Genomic DNA, 12,466 nt, shown 5'->3' on the forward strand with positions numbered 1-12,466 from the left:
AAAAAGTTCAACTACTAACTGTTTTAAAGAGATACATCTAAAACATAAGAATTCAGAAATTTTGAAAATAAAAAATGATAGAAAACATATTCCAAAAAAATATAAATCAAAAGAAAGCTTCTGGGGTTATATTAATATCAGACGATCAGGCAAAAAGCGTGACTGGTGAAAGGATCCATGAAGAAAAGAGTTCCTCTTGCCAAGACGATATAATGTATCTACATTTAATAACAGTCTCCAAACCTCAAAGGAAAAAATGACCAAACTACAAGAGAAAACAAAATCCACAATCATTGTGGGAGATTTTCACTCATACCTATCAACAACTGAAAGAATAAGTAAACTAAATATCAGTAAGATTTTACATAAGCTAGACCTAATGAAAACATGTGGAACAGTATACAAAGTGACTGCGGAACAGTCTTCTCAGGCATACACAAAATGTTTACAAAGGTTGATAAAATGTTGGGATATAAAGTCTCAACTAATTTCAAAGGACTAAAACCCTACATATTGGGTTCTCTGTGCACAAATCATTTAACCTAGAAATAATAACAAAAAGATTACTAGAAAAACTCTCTACCTTTGGATATTAAAAAATATATTTCTAAATAACTCATTGACTAAAGGTGGAATTAAACATTAAAATTAGAATTTACTGGCACCAGCCCCATGGCGTAGTGATTAAGTCCACTTGCTCTGCTTCAGCAGCCCAGGGTTTACAGTGTCGATGAAAATAATCCATAACCAATCTATAAACGAAAATTTAGGTGAGTTTATTCTGAGCTTAAATTTTAGGATTATAACCTGGGAGAGTCTTTCCACAAAGGAACAGAGCACTCCAAAGAAGTGGGGGTACACAGGGTGGTTATATACCCTCAAAGAGGGTGTTTCACATATGATTGAAATGTCCCTCCCACAATAGTCACAAGATTGCCCTGTAGGCACAGCTCTTGATGGACACAGCAGGTAGTGGGTCTGCTATCTTGGTGGGTGTAGCAGGAGGCAAGTCTATTGTCTCGAGCTGGGTGGTCACAGGTGAGCGCAGCAATCAGTTTCTAGCCTGAGGAAAGATACTTAATCCTTAAGGAGACGCCAATGTTGGGAGGGGGAGGGAAGTTGCACCTTTATCTCAAGGGCCTTTTGCTCTTGGAATAGGGAATCTCTAAAGCAGATATACAATGCATGCTCAATGGCCTCGGTCAGGCCCTTTTGGAAAGACAAGGTCAGGCCGAATTAGGTTTACACCAAATGGCTTCCTCATATATTCCAATATATCCTATTACTTGCCATTTTTATTTGTCAACATGTTCGGATCCTGGGCACAGACCTAGCACCACTTGTCAAGCCACGCTGTGGCAGCAACCCATACAAAATAGGGGAAGATTGGCATAGATGTTAGCTCAGGGCCAATCTTCCTCAAGCAAAAAGAAGACAATTGGCAACAGGTGTTAACTCAGGGCCAATTTTTCTCACACACACACACACAAAATTAGGATTTACTTTGAACTGGACAATGAACAAATTTATTAAGGTTTGAAAAAGTTCGCTAAAGCAGGACTTAAAGGGATCCTTTTTCTCTAAATTGCTTAAAAGAAGAAAACAAAGAAGACTGCAAATTAACTAAATAACCATCCAAATTAAGTAGTTAAGGGAAAAAAACCATGAAATATGCAAAGAAACAGAAGGAAAGAAATAGTAAAAAGTAAGAGCAGTAATTGATAGAGGAAACCAACATACAACAGAAAGGATCAACACAGTCTAGAATTTTTTTAAGAGAGAGAGAATAAACAATATTAAAAGTTAAAAAGATATATGAATATGCAAAACTGCATATTCAACAAATATTAAAAAGATAATGAGAGGACGTTTTGAACAACTTTATGCCAACAAATTTGAAAACCTATGTGAAAGGTCAGATTCCCAGGAAAATATAATTTATAAGAACTGACTCAAGAAGAAATGGAAGACCACCTGTTCTACAGTGTGTGTTTCTATAGCACAAATTAGCTCATACCCTATAAGTGCATAGGAGGAAGATGTCAGTATAATTCGGAATTATATGATGGTTCTTATGTGGTTTTTCCCCCACAGGTTAATGTTGTGAAGTGATTACAGCACCTTCCTTCACAATTGTAGAAAAAACCTGAGCTGTCTATGGAGACCTTCGGAATCTTCCTGAAGTACAAGGACTGGCTGCTTTGGTGGCTTTGAAAACGGCTACCCCTCCACAGCTTTGCACGAGCTGGTGAGGCTGATGGTGTGGATGAATGTACTGCAAAGGCAGTTCCTCCGATGAAAAGTTTCTTTGATCGATGATCAATGACATGCCCTAGGTTAGATGCTTTATTTTCCTGTTTTTGTTTAAATGATCTCCATTGGAAGCGAATGCACTCATGGGTCCACAATTCAAAGAAGCAAGCACAAAACCCTGTCAAAGAAGTTGACAGTGAAGCTGAGTGCCAATTCCAGTGGGTATTTGTTCTGCTGGTGTCCTTGCCAGGATTCCTCCTGCTTTTGTTAGGGCCCTGGCTGCAGGGCTGCACGGTGCTTAGTTGGTCTGCCACTAACCCTGTTTTTCCCATTGACCCTGTTGTTCTTAGTGCACAATTGTAAGGATGTCGGTTTTCAAGTACCTACACATTATGTTAAAGCAGAAACACTTGTGACTAAATGGCCTGTGATCGTTAAAATAAATTCACAGCTTCGAATGTTCTCATAAAGGAAACTCGATGTGCAGACAGCTCTAATGGCAAGTTCTATTGAATATTCAAAGACCAAATAATTCCCATCTTACACAAACCATTCAGGACACAGAAAATGATCAATTTGCCAGTTGATTTTATGAGGTTAGCATTAACTTGACACAAATCCCGACAAGGATCTATGTAAAAGGAAAGTTAAAGTTTATTCTTTCTCATAAACATACATGCAACATACTATAGACTCCTGAGTTATTTAAAAAAAAGATAAATTATGCCTATGTTGGTGTACCCCAAGGATGTAAGCAAGGCTCGACATTTTGAAATTAGGACTCACGTACATTAATTCACCCTAATATCAGATTAAGAGATAATAACCATTGAGTTATGTCAATAGACACATAGGAAAATTCAAACCTATGTGTGATTTAAAAAAAATTAAAAACTCTCAGCAAACTAGGGGGAAAAAAACCCCAATTTGCTTAACCAAATTAAGAGTAGCTGTAAAGAAAAAAATTTTCAATAGACATCTTACTTAATAATGAAATATTAAAAATATTCCCTTGAAAATGAGGAATAAGCTAAAGAGCTCTGAAACCACTTGAATTTCCTTCTTTTGCTAGGGGCTCTGGCCAGTGCAGAAAGGCAGGAGGAAAATGTACAAGGATTAGGAAAAAACAAAAAAAACACCTATTATTATTGAAAAATGATATGAATGTCTATATAAAACATAGTAAATAAGGGGCCAGCCCAGTTGCATAGTGGTTAAGTTCACACACTCCACTTTGGCAGCCTGGGGTTTTCAGGTTCAGATCCTGGGCGTGGACCTACACACTGCTCATCAAGCCATGCTGTGTTGGCATCCCACATACCAAGTAGAGGAAGACTGGCACAGATGTAGCTCAGCAGCAATTTTCCTCACCAAAAAAAAAAAATATATATATACATTTTTAAAATTAATAAGAGAGATTAGCAAGATTGCTATTTTTTAAAAAAAATCAGTGTACAGAAATACATTGCTTTTCTATCTAACAACAAGAAAGGAATAGAAATTGTAACTCTTAAAAAGTTTATTTTTATAACATAATCCAATTGTATAAAATACCTTTAAAATAGATGCGAAAGTTGTTTATGGAAAAAGTTTAGAATTGTATTAAAAGACATCAAGGAAGATACAAATGGATCAAGAAACATATCATACTCAGGAATTAGAAAAATCACCATGGTAAGGATGTTAATTTTTCTTAAAATGATCTATAGATTTAATACAAATTCTATCAAAACTTCAAAGTGTGTGTGTATGTGTTATTTGACAAGTTCTCTCAAAAATTTGTAAGATTTTACAAAAAGACCACATGAACCTAAATTCTCCAGATTAAAAAAAAAGAAAAAGGAAGAGGAGAAGGAAGAGAGAATGCAGTGAAGGGATGCTCCTTTACCTCATTTAAAGTCTTAATACGAAGTTAGAGTGATTAAGACAATGTGTTACCCCCAAAAATGTCCTCTACTGGCCACAAAGACAAGCCAACAGTCCAGGAGCAAGGTGGTAGGAGAGAAAGGGTCTTTTTATTACAGCTTGCTGGCAAAGGGGAAGATGGCAGACTAGTGCCCTAAAGAATCATCTTAAAACTACAAAATTTTGAAGCAGTCATAGAGTAAATGGGCTGAAAAGAGGGCTCTTGGAACGTTGACCATCTAGTGTTATAGTCCTTGAGACGCCAGATCATCCCTTTCACTTGTCACCGGTGACGGATACCAGCACGGGGCCCTTCTCCAGAGGTCCTTACATCCCTGGGGAAACTTAGGGAACAAAGTTATTGCCTTATTGATTTAGGGAGGTCTACGTATAGGCCAAAGCTATGGAAATAGCAGAACCTGCATATGTCTCACAAGCAGGTGCGTGCTTACCTAGGCGACGTGCAAGCTAGAGCATTGCTGACAAGGAAAGGGGGTGTCTTGTGGACCAGAGTCCTCTACAGTTCCAACACAGTTCCCTTCTCTAAGATGGCTTCCCTCACGATAACCTATGTTAATCATGGGCTGTATGTATCTTAGCTGTTTAGGCAGCACTAACAAATGTGGGACTGGTACAGGGATAAAGAAATAGATCAAAATATAGCCTCTTAAATATTCTACTCGATGTTTATTAAAAGCTCCTTTGTTTGTGAAGACAGATCATCACAATGCAACGTGTTATGTGCAATAATAGAACTATGCCTGAATTGCTTTCAAACGTCGGAGAAGGAAGCACCACCAGGGCCTGGCAACCTCACAAAAGAGCTCTTCTTAAGGTGAGAGTTCAAGAATGAGTAAGTAAACAGTTTCATGAAGGGCATTTTGAGCCACAGAAATAGAGTGTTTGAAGCCTGGGAGTTCTGAAAAGACACAGAGTTTTCAGGAAATTTAGATCACGTGGTATGGCTGAACTATAACATGGTTGTAGGAGAGGGATAGGAGATACAGATAGAAAAGTAGCTGGGATGTATCACAGAAGGTCTTTTATGCTAGCCAAGGACTTTGGACAGTGTGAGGCAAGTAATGCAAAAAGTACTACAAAACCACTTTGGGATGTTCAACAGCAGAAAGACATTTGGACTAGGAGCCAAATTTAGACGCATCAGTGGCTATTGTGTGGACAACAGACTAGAGGGGTCAAGACTTGAAGATTGAAACCAGTTTTGGGATTTATCCAGAGCCCATGAGTACGAAAGCTGAGATCTGAATTAAGATGCATTGCCCACACTTGATGGATACGAAGAATAAGGAGAAGGAGGAGTCAAGGATTAGCTTGACTAATTTTCTAGCTTGAGCAATTCCAGGCATGGTGGTGTCACTCAATAGAGAACACAAGAGGAGAAGGTTGGGTAATGGGATAATTTAGTTTAGTTTGCACTCTAACTAACTCTAACAAACCTGTGATCTACCTGTACATACTCAAATTTAGCATTATGGTAATTCCATCTCTAGTCTAATACTCAGGTGTTACTGAGGTGCTTTCTTTTATAGGGTTTTATTTTATTGTTCCTTATATGAACATGGAAGGAAAACTAGTGGATGAGCTATGTGTTTTTCCTTATTCCCCAAACTTTTAATAATGTTCTGTGTTTAGGAGAATATACAGTCAAGATGAAAACCTTAAGCCATTTAAAAATAAGTTTATCAACACATTTCCAGCATATGATATCACCGTTTGCAAACTCTTTTGCTTGTTAAAAGAACGTCTTGAGAGAATTGCTAATAACAGTAATTAAACGTGTTGGCTGGAGATTCCCCACTGCCCACCGCTCTTCATTTACAGCTTGACACACTCTGAAGCCGCAATTCAGGCCCACGGTCCAAAGAGACAAGTAGAAGCAGCTTTTCTCTCGCTTTGCTCTCATTTGGCAAACTTCCGAGTAAATAGAGACCAGAGGGCATTATTAACACGGCTGCCGTTCTGCCTTGAGCGTGATGGGAAACGATTTCACACTGTAAGTCACAGGGGAAGTGGTTGTACTTGGTGGCGACAGGAAAACATTTACCGCAGAACTTTATTTGAAGAATCAAATGTTTGGGGAGTTCTCAGTCTATAAAGCACAGGCAAAGTTTCAGTCTGAGAAGGAAAACTTTAGCTGATGCAAGAGAAGAAAGCAGTGGCTTCTTCTTTAGTCTCTCTTCTTATTTGATGTAAATCTGTTTACAGAGCTGGCCTCATGAGCGAAAAACACAGGGAGTCACTTACCTGGAAAATTTCATAAGTCAGGAAAACCATTCAGCTGACATCACACCTCAGCCCCGGTTGGCTCATAAGAGAACTCTCAATTAGATACTCATTTGTTTGTCCCTTAATGACAAAATTATAAGTAAATTATACGTACCAATAAGTTAAGATCCTCAGTCAATAGAGGGTGTAATGCAGGAGAAGGCGCACTTTTTGCTAGTAGAAATAATTACTCTGCTTGTGTTTGATTCTTGCCTTTGTCATCTGATTCCAGTGGACTGTGACTGTGGTTATTAGCAATCCTTTAACTTCTTCAGTGATGGAGCTGACCAGATGCCTCCCCGGCAAGTTTCAGGCCCACCATAAGACCTTGGTGCCAAATACTCCTTTCTTGCTACTGAGGGTACTAACAGGGTAGAAGACTGGACTTGGGGATTCCATAAATAAAAATTCTTTTAAATGTGGGGGGCAATCATAGGTTTGTCAAATAAGGTCATTTTTTTTAAACTTCCATCTATAATTACCATATTTCCATAAAAGAAAAGACTATTTTAATCCTGGAAATTTAGCAGGGCATGCTCTTAGATGAAAGACATTCTATTAAATTGGATAAGTATTCCAAAATGAAAAACTCACTGCATTCTTTTTATTTTGTCACTTTTCAATGACCTGTAAAAAGTTTGTCACGCTAATCCTTAGATTGGGAAGATTTGGGAATCCCTGAGTTAGACTGTCAAGGCATCATTAGTTTGAGCAAATGACATTAAATTGCCTAAATATCAAGAAATAATTTTTCCCTTGCTTTTTAAAAATGTTGCATTCTAATCCATTATGTTTCGTTTCTCCCTTCCTCGAGCAAATGTCCCTGGAACACGTCACCTATACCAGGCCCTGCGGCCAGTGCTGGAGATGAAGGAGCCCCCACCCACAGGAGCTCACAGTTCAGGCTCTGAGCTCTTTTATAAAGTACGTCGCAGTATTTGTTATTCCCTTATTTTTTCACCATACTATATAAATTGAAGTGTTTAGAATCCTTTTTTGTTAAAGTTTTAAGTTAAGGGTTCTCAGAAGAAATGTAATCCAAAGAACCTGGGCTGCTGGTTGAAACTGCAGCTCTCTGAGACTCAGTCAGATCATCCCGAATAATTCTGAGGAGGCGAGGGCTTCCAGCATCAGCCTCCATAGTCGGCCATGAGCTCAATCTACTTACAAGTTTTAAATAAATGTTTCAATAACTGCTAAAATCTGTTTCTATTCGTAAAGAATACACCTTTTAGGGGCCAGCACGGTGGCGTAGTGATTAAGTTCATGTGTTCCCTTTAGTGGCTCAGGGTTTACAGATTCGGATCCTGGGTGCAGACCCACACACTTCTCATGAGGCCGTGCCGTGGTGGCGTCCCACATATAAAATAAAGGAAGACTGGCATAGATGTTAGCTCAGGGACAATCTTCCTCACCAAAAGAAAAATGTAACTTTCGCCAAAGTAATCCCATATAGGCTCATCTGCTTAAACTTGGCCAGGGATAAATCATGACTCCCTCTCGTTTCCCCATAGATGGCCCCACTTCCCAAAATAGGAAAGAGTGGAATTTGTAGCCAGACAGACTTGAGCTCCAATCTGTCTAACTTTTATTAACTCTATCCCCTTGGATACCTTATTGTGACTTATTCATTGATTCCCCTAAAAAAAGTGCATTGACTGACTTCTCTGTGCCAGGCGTGGTGCTCAGTACTGGGTACAATGATGAATACAACACAGTTGCTGACTTTTGCAGTTCCCAGTCCAGTGGGGGCTGAGGGCATTTTAATATCATCAGTAAGTGCACTTACTGATGGGGACACGCACAGGATAGTTTGGGACTTCAGAGAACAGCACCTACCTGGTCTAAGGGAGAAGTAAGCAAGATGAGTATTTTAAAATGAGTAAACGTTCAGCCCATTGAGGGAGGTGGAGTGGGGGAGGAGGCATTTCAGCAGGGGGCTGCAGGAGTGGGGGCAGAATGAGACAAAGCAGGGGAATGACAAAGAGAGCTGGGATTTGCACGCAGGTTTCTCTGGTTCTGAAGCCCAAGGCCGTCCCTCTGTGCAGGGAGCCCAGGGACTCCGCTCTATGCTGGCGGGCTTCAGGGCTTACACAAAGGGTTCGTCCAAAGGCTTTAGCTAGATGGATAATAAATAGTTATTGTGCAGTAAATATCAATATTACATGTGCATATATAAATATATAGCTATTTTATGTCTATATGTACATTTTATTTAAATTATTTTTTAAAGAAATAAAAATTTCCACCACCTTTCAAATATCCTATATGCCAAACACGGACACATTGCAGACTAGCAATGTGTAACTGTGTCACCAGGTTCACTTCTTTCTGCGTAGGGCTTTGAATAAGTTTTCTGCATAATTGTGCATAATTATGATTGTGCGTAATTTTGATTGTGACATTTCTTAGGAAAGAGGATGATGTAATTCCGCACCAGCTTTTTTTTTAATCGATATGTAATGTTTGCCTATGCCAACTTCTCTGTGTACACTGCCTTAGGATATTCTGAGTGAGCACCACGATAACCCACATCAATAAAATGACAGGGAATAAAGCTAATAATGTGTGTTTGCTGAGTGTTTTTATGTGCAAGGCCCCACACTAGGCAGTATTTCTCATCCAATAATCAACAGTCCAATGAGGTACAGAATATTATTGTCCTCATTTTGTAGGTGCATAAACTAAAGCTTAGAGTTTTTAAGTAACTTTGTCCAAACAATAGCTGATAAAAATTGGAGCCAGAATTTCAACCCCTGGTGTCCGGCTCCCAAGCTTGCCCTCTCCAGCACAGATCATCTTCACGGCATCAGGTCTGAGTTTCTATATTATTTATGTCTATGTTGCAGCTCCCCAGCAGCCACCAGGGTTGAGAAACACTACTTTAACATATCACATTGTGAAATGTTGACTAATAAACAAATTTCAGAGTTTGCCATCTCAGTTGTTGCTTATCTGACTTGTGAATTTATGAAGAGGAAAGTTTGCCATTGATAAACCATTGTGAGTGGCTTGACTTTAAGCTTCTAAGTCACTTTGATACATATGCTGAGAACTTTAAATTTGTATGAGTCAATGATTTCTTTCTTCTGGGACAAATCAGAAACAAATTAGATGCTGAGGTTGATACGACTTCACCGTAGAATGGGCGTTGATGGTAGAATGTCTAATCAGGTTAATTGTAACCAAGTTAGAATGTTGGAGCAGCATGAATTCACTGGAAGCTTAGAGATTTGGGAAAGCTGTTTAGGATGGGGAAGGATGTGGAAAAGAAGGTTAGAACCTGTCAAAGACAAATTTACTTTCTTTGAATACTTTTTATAGGTGGCCAAGTATTCAATAACCTGTATTAAAACAGATTTGGAACTTTGGAACTTGGAAATTTTGGAAAATGCATATATATGTATATATATATATATATATATATATACCTTATCTTTAAAAGAAAAAAACCAATACTCCAATCTGATTCCTAAAATCATGAAGGTTGTTTGAGTGCAGCACTCAACATATCTCTCTGAATAGTTGTTTAGTTGGTACACTTTATGGTCTGCTAAATGTATAAACACAAATCATTCTTCGTGAATCTTTAAACGTTTAAGTTAATGTTCAAGCTCTTGTGGACAAAGTACTACTAAACAGAAACAGGCTCACCAGAATCCACAACGGATTGGCATTCATATGCCCTGCCCTACTTTTTTGGCAAATATTTGTGACTTTCTAAAGATTGGATTATTGACTTCAAGAACTAAGTTTAAAATTGGGATGGATCTTCCAGTTCACTGATCTCTTAAGATGGCATTATTACGTTGATTAATAATAAATCAACTCTAACAAACTTCCTTGCTAACACACTTATTTTTATCTCTTCCTGAATCCAAACTTTGAATACTCTTCTTTGAGAGGAAAGTGGAAAATGAGATTCTTTTGATTGGAAGTTGCCTGGACTTGGGGAAGGAGGGTCACACTGCAATTGCTTTCTTGGTATTTACCGTAATATTGTATAGCAAATTAAGATTCTTTCTGAGGATGCAACCAAAAAGTATTCTCAAAGGGAATTTATTAAAAGACTACCTGGGACTCGTGGAATCAATGAGAAGCTGGAGAACTTAGTTTGCAAATGGACAGACAGGCAGCCTGGAGTCTGGGAAGCAAGAGCCCTGACAACACCAAGAGCGGTCTGCTCATGATGTCACCATGTGGATGGAATGGAAATCCACAACAATGTTTTCATTGTTTTCTGCTACCGATTCTGCTAAAGATCACTGCCTTTTTCCCTCTGAAAAACATTCAAATTCTAGAGAAAGACTTTCTCAAAATTTTAGCTTGGGTTATCCACCCATCTGTTTACTTAAGAGGAAAGGAAGGAGGCCAGTCTCTTGATTACCGTTTCAACAGACTATATCTAGTCTGAATGGGAAATGTCTCTAAAGCTAATTGGATTCCAGTTGGGAAATGGACTCTGGACAACTGAGAGATAAAAGTACCTTCTGCATGAGGAAACAGAAGCTAGAGTAAAGCTGGGACTATGGGAAAACAAAGTAAGCCTCTCTTCTTGTTCTGCTGAGGGGGTGGCTTATGGATTATCCCCTATTGTGAGTATGAAAAACAGAAGCTACAAAGAAAGGTAGGCTATAGGGGCTTTAGTACTGAGCAAAAAAAGACAGAAGCATCTATGTCATGAACTTAGTGTGGAATATTAAGACCAAAATAATAATTTAAAATAAATGGAAAACAGAATGACTCATCTCCATTATCAGTATTGCTCTAGAAATTCTGAGTGATGAAATACAGCAAGAACGATAAGAATCGTAACTATTGGAAAGGAGATAAAACTTATCACTGTTTGAGGATAAATTGATTATATATAATGAAAACCCAAACAAGCCAACTGAAAAGCTAAAATAGATTTTACTGTATGCCAGCAATAATGGTTCCATAGAAAATATAATGGCTTAAAAAAGGCTTATTCACAATAGGCAAAACACACAAACTACAAAATGTCTAGGAATCATCTTAGAAGAAATATTTGGGAGCAAATGAAGAAATCACAGAAACGTGCTGTGATACTGAAAACTGTCTAAGTGCTTTTGTTCCCTGTTTTGAATTTGTCAAAATGGTCTTCCAGGAAAAGTCAAGGTAGTTTTTGAAACTAGGAGTGATTAGAGGCAACCTGAATTACTATATAGCCGATATAGTAACTCATAATGTTTTAAAAATGTACTAGAACAAAAATCTAGTCAGATCCATGAAACCAAATATATAGTGCTGAAACAGAGTGTAATAGATGGAAGGAGCTGACCTCCCCTCAGGGCATCATCAGGTCTGTGAACAGAAATTCATATGCAGGGAGTGCATTTCAGTTTCATTTAAAATTAGCTGCCCTACCCTAACTTACTCGTGAGCATACGTCACTGTTCTTAAATAAGCAAACCCAGGTACCTGGAGCTACTCAACATGAAATAGACTGCGCGAAGTCTGTGTGAGAAATAGCTCAGTTGTAAACCGAAGCTTATAATTAAGAATGTTTGCCCAATTCCTACTAGGGGATCTTGTTTGAAACCACTGCTCGTTTCCTTTTTTTTTTCATATGTACTATCTCAGTAGTCTAGGCGTGTCTGTTCTGATTATATCTCTTGTCATCCCTCACGCTTAGCTGCTTCGATGGAAGACTGCCTTCCTGTCAGTGTAGACTGGAGCCCAGTTGAATTTGTTTCTCTTCATGTAGCTTGTATTTTGGATCCTACTGTACCAGGCATAACCTGGAAATATGGTGAAATCCTTCCAGACACTTTCTCGAGCTTCAGTAGCAGGTAACAGGCAGAAATTTCATTTACTTTCTATGATTTTTTAAAAAAGTAATTAAAACAACCTAAGTGGTCAACAATAGGAAAACAGTTAAAAAAAATCTTTGTGCATGCACAAATATAACATTATATAGTCACTAAAAATGATATTTTTATGAATTTTAAGTGATATAATTCTTTCAGGAAGTGAGCTATGAGTGATATTTTTATTTTCA

The sequence above is a fragment of the Equus caballus genome, chromosome 10 (assembly GCF_041296265.1).
Source record: "Equus caballus isolate H_3958 breed thoroughbred chromosome 10, TB-T2T, whole genome shotgun sequence".
NCBI classification, from domain to species: Eukaryota; Metazoa; Chordata; class Mammalia; order Perissodactyla; family Equidae; genus Equus; species Equus caballus.